The following is a 12425-nucleotide window of genomic DNA, read 5'->3' as shown; positions in this document are numbered from 1 at the left end:
TCAGGGGCCGCGATAGCGGGGGGTTTCAGCCCCCCCCCCCACTTTTTTTTCCAAAACTGTGTACAAAAACGTAAAAATGACCATAGGATTGTGATTTTTTGCATGGTCAGCCCCCCCCCCCCTTGAAAACCGTTCCGCGGCCCCTGCTACATCGTATGGCGTTTGATTTTTCTTTGTTTAGAGGGTTATATGCGATGATCAAAGTCCAAAGCACAAGCGGAAGAAATTATGATATACATATACAACTGTAAAACACAGCTCTATAATACATACTGTATATACATGTATAATAATCATTACGAGCGCATTTCCACTGCAAGCAAATTGTTGATATTATGATGTACAACTTCCTCATTTATTGGAGTCATCATACATTGGAATAAAGTCAATGTGAAGGTAATATGATGTGTTTTGTTTTAGTAGACATTTGATAGAATATTATCAAATGATTTTGCCTTAATCTATCTGGCTATGTTGATAATAAAATGGTTACATTCAGTCGTCTTTCCCGTACAATCTCACTGTGATTTGCATGGTGATTTTCATTGCACTGTATATATGTCTAAACTTATTACATAGACCAATCGAACAATCATGAATTCATTGGCTTGACTGACTGAGTGAAGGGCAGGAAATTGTTTTGTCGATGCATCCCCCCTCAAAACAAAAATTACAGTAATAATTATAATCATAATTTTTTTTACGTTATTGAAGATAATCTTTCTCGTCGCATACACCCAGCAAGTTACAGCAATGGTGTATTTAGTAACACATTTTTTTGTGGGGGGCAAGACATGACGTATGAGGTAAAATCTCTCTCACCCTAACAAATAAAAACCAACAATTGGGAGAGAGCGAAGCGGGAGAAAAAGACGCTGTTTAATACAAAAATCAAAATTGTGATAGATTTTGAGATTAAGATACAAAAGATGACACCCTTTTTTTCCTCCTTAATCGTGTATTTTTTTCGGAGGGGGGGAGGGTCCAAGGCCAGACGCCCCTCATAATGAACTCAAGTCGGTTATTCTAAACACTTGTTTAAACTATTAAAAAACTATAAAGAGTGTTGAATAAAACTTAACAAGGTTTTATGTTTACTCTGTATACTAAAGGCACTCTAAATTGGGACAAACGAAAATATCTTCATGCACGACCAGCAAGTTTATAATTAGCAGACACTGGTTTGATGATAACTGAAGATATTCTTTTTTATTGAGTGGTGGTTTTTATTTTAGAGTGGTGCGTATATAAAAGAAGCAGACCAACGTTCTTCTCAAATTACTATTCCAATGCATAGCACATTTCTCTTCGCAAAAAACCCGATCACAATGATCACCGTTCAAAAACTTTTATTTTTTCGTCGCCTCTTCGTTAAAGGGCGTCCCCTTTTCGGCATGTATATGAATTCGGTTCGCACGCTGCACGCTCGCACGCACGCGCGCATCGAAGTCCGTATAGATGTGATAAAATCTATGACTATAATGAAATGTGGGGTGGGCTTTTTATGTATTTAGATTATAATCAAGAACAAATTACAATATTTATGATTCACCCCTACCATGCTTTCGCACTACGCGCGCCCGAGCCGGTCGGTCAGCAGTGTACATCGTTACTTCACAGAGCCGCTATCGTTGTCACTAAAATTATAAACAGTTTGCATAGTTCCGAAGACCGTCTTTTTTTAACGATTTGTCAGTCTCAATGCGCCCCCGGTTAATTTTTTTTAATTCACCTTTGCCCGCAACGCATACCTACCTCGCGGCCGAAACTATCTTTTTTCACCGCAATTCCGGAGATCAATATGAATATTCATAACTTTCGTCTTCAAAATAAGACTGCACAAGTCCACGCTCATGCGTACTCTTATTCCGAAGACGAAAGTTATGAATATTCATACTGATGTCTGCAACTGGTAGACTCCGAGGAAGTGTGGGGTTCCAAAGTATTACTGGTCAATCCATTTTCTGTCAGAAGCGCACAACAGAGGGAGTTCTATTCTTCTGTCTTTCTCTTCTCTTTCTTCCACTCTGCTTTTTAGTTGCCCATATTTTTTTTCTTCTCATGACATTCACTCAGAATTGATAACCATTCTATTTCCACAGGGCTCTTTTGTAAAGCATGCCTATATGCACTGAAGGACTACCCTGTTTAAAATAAAACTGAATAAGTAACTCTTTGTAATAACTGAAAGAAAAATTGAAGTTGCTGTGACCTAGAGATTTAATGCGCCGCACAAAACGAAATATTCAGGATTGGAATCCTTGTCATGGCGCCTACATAGCGAGGCACTAATCTGCACTTCTCTTTTATCATACATGAACAAAGATGAACATGTTTTATGAGTAATATATTACATGGTGCACGAAATTATGAATGTTAATAATATGCAACATTATGTGGTGCTTAATACATTGTTTCTAAGCGCGGCATACTATTAACCCTTAATAGCACAGCTAGTGTTAGCACTTCTACTCTTAAAGGTTACTCGACCATTCAATGAATTTCTTCCTACCTGGTACACATTTACTACACATGGGTGGAGAGTGGCAAATGCAGATAAACGCCTCGCCAAAGGACGCGAGTACCGTGGTTAGATTCGAATCCCGGCCCTTTTGGTCCAAAATCCAGAGATTTATCCACTGATCCACAACACCTTTTCTGTGGGTCTTTAATCGATGTATTGTATGATCGATTATAATCATATGATAATTACCTGTCTTTATAAAGAGTGTTGGTTGATTTAAATTGTAACATGCACCATGGCTCGTAGGACTTCAAAATGAATGAATTTAATGAATGCTATTCCAGACGAAATACTTTTCTGTAATCACTCTCTTGAATCAAAAAAAAAATTTCGAAGCGGATAAAAAGAGCCCACTTTCTCCATACATAATCCACCCTTGAAAATACCTCATATTTTCATATTCAATATGTAGGGCGCTAATAATTAGTGATGTAAATAAACCATAAATATGAGATGAATTCATTTATGAAGGGGATAATTTTGTGTGAATCTCTCAAACATTTATAGCATACCTATATCTATTTCACACGTATAAATGTTTTTTAACAAATGAAATTTATGATCATGGATAAGTTTTCTATTTTTTGTTGAATCACTGAGATCAATTCCTAATATATCTTTTTATTTTTTATAAGCGAACGGAAAGTTGAAATGTTTGCAATTTTCGGCAAATATTTCTTCTACAAACGTGAAATATTTCCAAGGCAACTGATAATCGTGATATCTCACTGATAATATATGATACATAAATAGAAAATGGAAAAAAAAATGAATTTAAGACAAGCTTTAACTTGCTTGATTTTCCAACAAATTTCCAAAATACATCACAGAAAGTAACTTAAGAATATTATCTTTAAGTTTCATCAGAATCATTAAATAGAGACCAAGCATATTTCTAGACTAACATGCTTATTGGTAAAAAATTGTCTTGATGAAATTATAGCTATTAATGGTACAAGTAGAAGTAAGGGGTACTTACGTGAAATATTTCCTTGGCAACTGATAATCGTGATATCTCACTGATAATATATGATAAAAAAAGATGAACCTAATCCTGTCAAAGACTTTGTTCAAATGAAATATTTTAGGTCGAGGAAATTTACAACGAAAGGAAAGAAAAAAACACCAGTTGTATATCCTAATGAACGCCGGCTGAGTGGTAGGTTCCCGTGAGTGTTTCTTTCCCGTGAGTGTTTCTTTCCCGTGAGTGTTTCTTTCGCGTGAGTGTTTCTGTCCTCGAACAACACTCTACAACTACTAGTCTAGCTGTTGACCATGTTTGTATATATAGTGTACCCATAATAAAATACAGCCTGTACTGGTTAATATTCTTATGTAAAAGTAAATGGAATTTTTCTAAAAGCCATATTTATTTTGACTAATTTTGCTTTAATAACTATTTGATAACAGTTTGATAGAATCAGATTATTAATTTGAAATTGATTTGGTTTACCTAGTATATCCCGTCAGCTATGACGATGTAGTTCCAGAAGATTGCGATTTAGTTGCAAAATGATTTATAATCGATCTATGACACACTCCAAACCGAGGCAGGGAGATTTTCAACCTGGTCTCCTACTTATAAAGACTGATATACTCTTTTCATCAAATGGCTTAATATGATCATATCAGGCATATTAAGAGGGGGTTATTTGCTGCCATCTGCCGGTATACACAGCAGAGGTTGCATTGCAAAATACGTGTATACTATGTACGTTACAGTTGGTGTATGTGAGTGTGTGTGTGTGTGTGTGTGTGTGTGTAAGAGAGAGAGAGAGGGAGAGAGAGGGGGTTGGGGATACACGCGTTTTAAGTAGGCGGGGCTAAAAAGCCTTGTCAATCATCATGCAGCCATGCTGCTAAACCCAACCCGGTCTAAATATCCGATCGTACCCCTCCCCCAATCAGATACAAGGATTTGCGTAGCCTCATTAAAGACCATTTTTTTTCCATCCAGCAAAACCGGGATCAATTTCTTCTTAAGGAAATTGCCTCATGCTAAGTTAAGAGCCCAAGATCCTTGATTCCAAAGTTGGTTCTACCTTACGCCATGCATGTTGCTCCAAATTATTATGTAGTATTCTGATGAGAATATCAATTGCAATTTTAATTGTAATTGAAATTTAAAAATTATAATTACAATTATAATTATAATCATATACATGATTACAATTATAATCAATTATCATTATCATAATCAATACTTATTATAAATATACATGTAAGTATGATTGTAATCATAATAACTGGCGGATCCATGGGGGGACACAGTCCGTGCCCGCCCCCCTCCCCCCTTAAGAGACACAATCAAATTTTGTAATGTAAAAATTTTTCCTCGGGGAAAATGTGCCCCCCTTTAAAAATTACTGGATCATCCCCGATCATAATCTCAATTATAATAATTATAATCATGAATATAATAAGTATGATTATAATAATTGATATAATTATGAATAATCTAATTATAATCATTCTTATATTTGGAATTATTGTTATGATAATATTGTAAATGTGATGATAATAATATGTTAATGTTATCAACATTGATTGAAAAGATATGTATTACAGTGATTCTAATCATCCTTCAAAAAGATAAGAGAAAGTGATAGGCTGATAATTATTTTGATGGACCAATAATTTACAATAACACTTTTATTTCCATTAATTAATTAGGCCTGCTATAGTTAGGCCTTAGGAACGATTTCCTGGTATATGCATATCAGATTAAAAATTTGTCAATGGAATGAGATATTCCTCAATGACGTATGATGTTTAGCCACATCCATTTTGATATGGAAAATGCGAGAGAAAAATAAAGAATAGCTTTGATCCTACAACAATATAGGCCTTGTATTTGAGTAAAAAAAGTTTCGCCGCAGAGCCTAGAGATGTTGACACAGCTAGAGGTCACGGTAACAATGAATGGGTACCAGATAAATGGGGATACGAACTGTACAACAAAATGTTCATAGGAAGATCATTGCAAGTATATATATATATGTAGCTACAAGAGTACGGCGTGTACCTTCATCTGTCTTTGAACGAAGTAAGTATTATTTCCTTTTTCTTGAAACCTAGGCTAGTGGCTTTTGCATTTAGAATAGGTAGACACACAAAAGGTCTACCGTTTTAACATCATACAACACATAGGCGTACGCCTACGGCGTTGCAGGTTCCGCATGCTAATTTTGATGCCTCGTTTTAACTATAAATCGTGATAATCATGATAATAGAGATAGACTATCATTATCATCATCATAATCATGAGTGTCTAGCCGATATCTCCTGACAGTGCATCGACAATCAAGTTGCATTGCATGCTAACGGTACTCCCACAAACAGAACTAGCTGATCAATATTGAAACGAATTATAAATATATTTTTCCCCCTCCTGAGAGAGAAAAAAGGGAAGTGATATGCCTATGCATAAAAGTAGCATTGATCCCTGTACATGTTCGCTTGATATATATATATATATATATGTATATATATATATATATATATATATATATATATATATATATATATATATATATATATATATATATAGTATACAATAAATATCTTAGTAATGTTTACATTAATAATATTAATATTCAAAGTTTGCTTTTATCTTATATTCTGAACGTTTTTCAGGTACATGTATGTCCTTATTTTTTCTTAACTTAGTAAACAGGAAACTTGAAAAAAACCACTGTAATGTAGTGTATGTATAATTTTTTTTACTTATAGGCCTATACTATGGTGGCCGAATTTAGTATTTTCTTTTTAGTCCAATCCTCGCGTATCCGGGGGCCGGTGTCAAGGGGACTCTCGGTCGCTCTGTCAAAAAAGTGGGGGTGGGGACAAATCACACTCTTCTCTTGCAAAATTAATCAGCCCCTTGCTAGAAATGAAAAATAGGAAATAGGCGAAGAATAATCACTCTTACAAGTGCTTAAAATTATACTTATTATGCTTCCATTTCAGCTCCCACTACGCACGCGTGCACATTATTTTGTTCAACGATACTCGTGTTCGCGATTATAAAAAAAAAACTTAAAGGACTAGTCCACCCCCAACAAAAAGTTGGTTTGAATAAAAAGAGAAAAATCCAACAAGCATAACGGTGAGCATTGCATCAAAATCGGATGTAAAATAATAAAGTTTTGATATTTAAGATTCGCTTGATTTCACAAAACATTTAGGCACATTCTGCTTATAATTATGCAGATGAGGGAACTGGTGACATAACTCACTCACTTATTGTATTGTATTTTATTGTATGAAATATGAAATAGTTTAATTTTTTCCCCATGTTCTGTGAAATAAAGTTTCCATTCTCCCTGAACATATGGACTTACCATTGTTTGATATTTTATGGTTCAATTATCCTTATTTTTCAAAATTTTATCTGTAAAAATTGAAATTTGTATTTATAATTCAAACAATATAAAAACAAAAGAAATAGTGAGTGAGTGACATCATCGATTACCTCACTGGCACATGACTAAATTGTGCACATGATTATTTTTATTTTGGTAAAAATAAAGGAAACTTGAAAACGTCATAACTTTCTTATTTTACATTCGATTTCAATGAAATATTCTGCATTATGCTCGTCTGATTTTGCTGTATTGATTCAAATCAATATTTATCTGAGGTGGACTTTACCTTTAAGATAAAGTTCTTAGAATAACAAATTTTCAAGTCAATATGCCCAAAGTTTCCAGCTCGAATAGCGATTTTAAAAAAAATGTGTTTTAAGATATCCTTTCTTTTTAGGTATACCGGCATGACCGGTAGGTCTTTAAAAAATAAAATCTGCTCCGGTTTCGTGCTCACATTCTGTCGTGTCCCTTTTCAGGTTAGCTAATATACTAACAATTTCAGCTCTCGTATTCTTATTTAGAAGTATGCTCTAGCTCCCTATACTCTCCAAAGTGACCCTTTTTAGGCATATAAAATCAAACGAATTCAGCTCATGAATTATTAAAAGGGTAATGTTCATTTGCAGCTACGTAGAAATAATTCGCGCTTTCAATGTAGGCCTATAGAAATTCTCATCTTGATTGTAACTTCAATCATTACAACTGCACCGTCCCCAACCTCGGTTTAGCTCTGGTAGCAGCCAATTAAAAGAAAATAACATTCCCCATACTGGATCCGTCCCTTCGTGTCTTTCTGTATACTGTATTCAAAAGGGTATGCATGAGGGATTAGACCTAATTTACGAAAATTATGTTGGCATCTCCATGGCTGCATTAAACGTTAGTAGGCGAATAGGGGCTATTAATTCTTAAGAAAAGTGCAAATCTATGCCTTTTAACTAAACATTAAAAAATGCACTATTCAAGAAAATACAATACGGTAATTTCCTCGTGATTATCTCGATTACTTAGTATTCCCGATATTTCGATTCTTTAAAAAATATATTAGGCCTACATATCCAATCCCCGAATAATCTTGCATGCTGCCCTAGTTGCCTCCCAATATTTGGCATGGACCCGCCCCCCCCCCCCCTAATGATACACTCTTAAAAATATTGGGCAACTCACTGTGCACACAAGAATTGGTTAAAGCTTTCAATAACAAGTGTTTTGGGTGAAAACTACCAAGAGTAGTATGATGCTGCCCTAACATGTACAACAGCTTTGGCAACTCTTGTATTTAAATACATGTATATATAAATAAATATATGAATATATATATATATATTTATATATATATGTATATGTATGTATATATATATATCTGATAACATATTTTTTATTTGAACAGCGAAATTCAACTTTATCACAGTAAAGACATGAAAGACATGTGAAGTCACTATTACCAAGCCGAGCTGAATAAAGAATGTCAGACTTATTACGTCGAATGCAGTTGCAAAGAGAGGCCATCCCAGGAACAATGGGAGTCGGTAAGACATTAAAATTTATATTTTTCTACATCAATCAAAATTCACTCAATGTGCTTGCATAGTTTTTCCTAACTTTACATTTTGAAATATGAAAAGCAAGTTTAATTTTTTAATCCACTAATGCAGAATTAAAGGGAGGTTGGTGTATAAGCAAGCACATTCCCGCCCGTCTACATTGAAAATTAATGTACTCCTTCCCCCTTTCAACAACTAAAAAAAACAAACATGTACAACAGCTTTGGTAACTCTTGTATTTATATATGTGAAAGAATTGAATGAAGAGAACAATGGTAGGCGTAGTTTAACTTTTAATCAAGGTTCCCGAGAGCTACCCGCCCTTAGGAAAAAAACATGGCTATACCGAAAAATGTCTCTGCCGGGAATAGAACCCGGACCGGCCCCAGCTTAGAACGCCGGTGCCTTAACCACTAGACCACAGAGGCGGGTTAGTTGATGCCCTAGCCACTAACACCGATTTGACTGATCTATATTAATTTCCTTTGTCGGGTGTAAGTGGGTTTAGAACACTAACGATTAAGCCGCAATGCCCTAGCTTGATCAAAGGTATTGCTTAGATATTTGTAAGGGAGAAACATATATATACACACATATATATATATATATGTATATATATATACATACATACATATATTTTTTATTTACACATACATATATATATATATATATATATATATATATATATATATATATATATATATACATACACTGTAATAACTGTGGTGTTAAAATTGACACCAGTTGGTGTTAATAGAGGACCACATCCTGAGGTGTTAAAACTACGCCCTAGAGATTGACCATAACACCGAAGAGTGTAAATGTAACAACCATAGGTGTTGTAATAACACATATCGGTGTAAAACAACTGGGGAGTGTTTCCTCAATATTTTCATCCGACAAGTTGTCAGATCTCACGTCTTTCTCTGATGTTGATTGGCTGAGAGGTATTGTTACTATGGTAACTGTCGGATAAAACGTCCGACAAGTCTTTTCATGAAACGCCCCCCTGGTGTGGTCCTCTACGTACACCGGTTAACACCACAGTTTTTGCTGTGTATATAGAAATATATATATATAAAATATATATATTATGCATATATGTATGTATATATATATATATATATTTTATATAAATATATATATATATATATATATATATATATATATATATATATATATATATATATATATATATATATATATATATATATATATATATATATATATATATATATATATATATATATATATCTGATAACATATTTTTTTATTGGAACAGCGAAATTCAACTTTATCACAGTAAAGACATGAAAGACATGTGAAGTCACGATTACCAAGCCGAGCTGAATAAAGAATGTCAGACTTATTACGTCGAATGCAGTTGCAAAGAGAGGCCATCCCAGGAACAATGGAAGTCGGTAAGACATTAAAATTTACATTTTTCTACATCAATCAAAATTCACTCAATGTGCTTGAATAGTTTTTCCTAACTTTACATTTTGAATATGAAAAACAAGTTTGATTTTTTAATCCATTAATGCAGACTTAAAGGGAGGTTGGTGTATAAGCAAGCACATTCCCGCCCGTCTACATTGAAAATTTATGTACTCCTTCCCCCTTTCAACAACTAAAAAAAAATGTTCTCATTTTAGCTTCCACTCTTGATGCTATTGGCGTAAATCTGGCCAGGATGCGGATCTATCCTGCCATTATGGAAGAGAAAATTAGGGGAGAGCAAAATGAATAATAATGATAACAATCATAATAATAATAAACGAGCAAAACTCAAGTAAAAATTTCATTGAAATCTAATGAAAAAATAATAAAGTTATTTCATTATGGAATTCACAATATGGAAGTCGTCATAGAAATACATTTTGTTGTCTCCATCTTTTCTTGCATGATTTCATTACATGAAATCATAATCTATTTCGTATAGTTTCATTCATTATTTGTAAAACGCGTCTCACTTGTTACAAAACAGGTTGTAGCAATAATTATCTTTCGCACTAAATCAGTAAACAATCATTTTTTTATTGCACGTAGACCCGGAGGACGAAATCTAAGTAAAGGTAATTTCATATTTTTCTAAGGTGGCGATATAGCATCATCATTTCCATCATTGCATATTCATAGGGACATGCATACAACTGTTTTTAGTAAAATTGCACAAATTCGAAGTGTCATATCAGTAATTAAACTCAGGCAATTTTGATGGAGGTGGGCCCGTGGGAGCATTTCCCCTCGAATTATCAATAAAAAACACAGCGGCGTGCAGGAGAGGGCAATCTCTGACTCCACCTATTATAGTGACAAGAAATCGATATGTAGACCAATAAGCTAAATATTTCAGGAGATATCGACCAGCGACCATTAACCTCTTCCAGCCTGTATTTGAACTTTAAGATACCATTTGTATCATTCTTTATGTAAAAAAATATAAGAATAAAGGAACACTGCTACCCCAGCCTGAAAATATTCTAATGCAGTGCTGCATGCATGTAGCGTTCTTTGGCGAGGCGTATACTTTTCCATTCTACATCCCACGCGGGTGCTAAATTGGTACCTCACAGATGTGAAAGTCTATGTATTTCCTAAACAATTGTGTCTGAAAACTGTTGGAATGCTCCTCAGGGAATGGATCAACTGTATACATTGTGTTCGGGTAAGCCATCAGGACCCGATGACCGGGGTAATGATATAATGCGCTTAGACGCGTCGATCTGATACAAAAAAAATTATTATCATTACTTTTAAAATAACATTTATTAAAGTACACACAAACACATTATGCATGCGTGTCAAGTGCCCCATTCCTCATGAAATGATTCGTTATTCCACTATTGTCTTCTGGCTTGGTTAGGTTTGCTTTATCTATCCGATGTAAGTAAATTCATTCGCCCTACCTACACATAACGGTATCGCATTTGCCCAATAGATTATGTAACCACTTTTCTATTCTTCTTTGAATATTTTTGACATTAAAAAATTGTCGACATTATTAATAATAGTGAAATCGGGTCATAATAATTTGCAAAGTTAGGTAAAAATGTATAATTTGGACAACCATTACTTTGGATGAAGAAAATAATCCATGCGAAACGAACTCCGAAATTGTAAGTATACAAAGAAACTAGCTTAATTACTCATCCGATTTATTATCTAATCCTTGTAGTCGGTCTATAATTTTACTTCTTATTATTTTATCTTTACACCCCTAGATCTGAAGGTCTTAAAAGATTGAGCTGTCATCGACATTTCAACCATACCAGAAACAACAAAAGATACTCTATGGAAAGGATGTGAACAACAGTTCTTATTTGACTGATAGGACGAATACTGAGGTGGAGTGTCGAACACCGGAACAAATGCATCTGTCCAAGGATTACCAATTAAGTTGGGGGTACCGATCATACCAGTAGCGTACCTAGGATCTTCCACAGTGGGGGGGGGGGGGCAAAATCGTTGCCCAAAAAATTGTCAAGAAAAAAAATGGTCTTCAACCACAAACAAAGGGTTTTGTACCCCCAAAAAATTGACGAGCAAAAAATAGGTCCTGAACAGGATATAAACGACATTTTGCGCCAGAAAAAAAATTGGACAAGCAAAAAACAAAACAAAAGTCTTCGACTTTGTAAGGGGGCAGTCTGCCCTCCTGCCCCCCCCCCATAGGTACGCTAGTGGATCAGACCATGTAATAGGTCCATGATCAGACATGGGGGTCGAGTACATCATGTCAGTTAAACATTACTTTTCTCCTTTTTGAGAGGGGATTATGAACTATACGATACTCTTTTGATTTCATTATTTCTTTGTCAGAAGAGATAAAAAAATCTCAAAGTTAAACAAAGCACGTTCAGATATGAAACATTTTGTACGCTTGTTTTCTAGATTTACCTGTATATGTGATTCCATATGATTTATTTTCATCATATTTTGAGGGTCCGTTTCAATTAGGCAACAGCAATGTTAGTGAAAACACAA

At 34.6% G+C, this 12425-nt stretch overlaps 1 long non-coding RNA gene across 1 annotated transcript; it reads left to right on the top strand.

Moving 5' to 3' along the window:
* Positions 1-8335: 8335 nt before the first annotated feature.
* LOC121428379 lies at positions 8336-11864 on the top strand. Its single transcript, XR_005971774.1, has 3 exons — positions 8336-8423; positions 9721-9859; positions 11663-11864. It is a non-coding gene; the product is annotated as an uncharacterized LOC121428379 (long non-coding RNA).
* Positions 11865-12425: the final 561 nt, after the last annotated feature.

Source organism: Lytechinus variegatus, chromosome 15 (assembly GCF_018143015.1).
Source record: "Lytechinus variegatus isolate NC3 chromosome 15, Lvar_3.0, whole genome shotgun sequence".
Classification (NCBI taxonomy): Eukaryota; Metazoa; Echinodermata; class Echinoidea; order Temnopleuroida; family Toxopneustidae; genus Lytechinus; species Lytechinus variegatus.
This window is presented reverse-complemented; position numbering and strand designations above follow the sequence as displayed.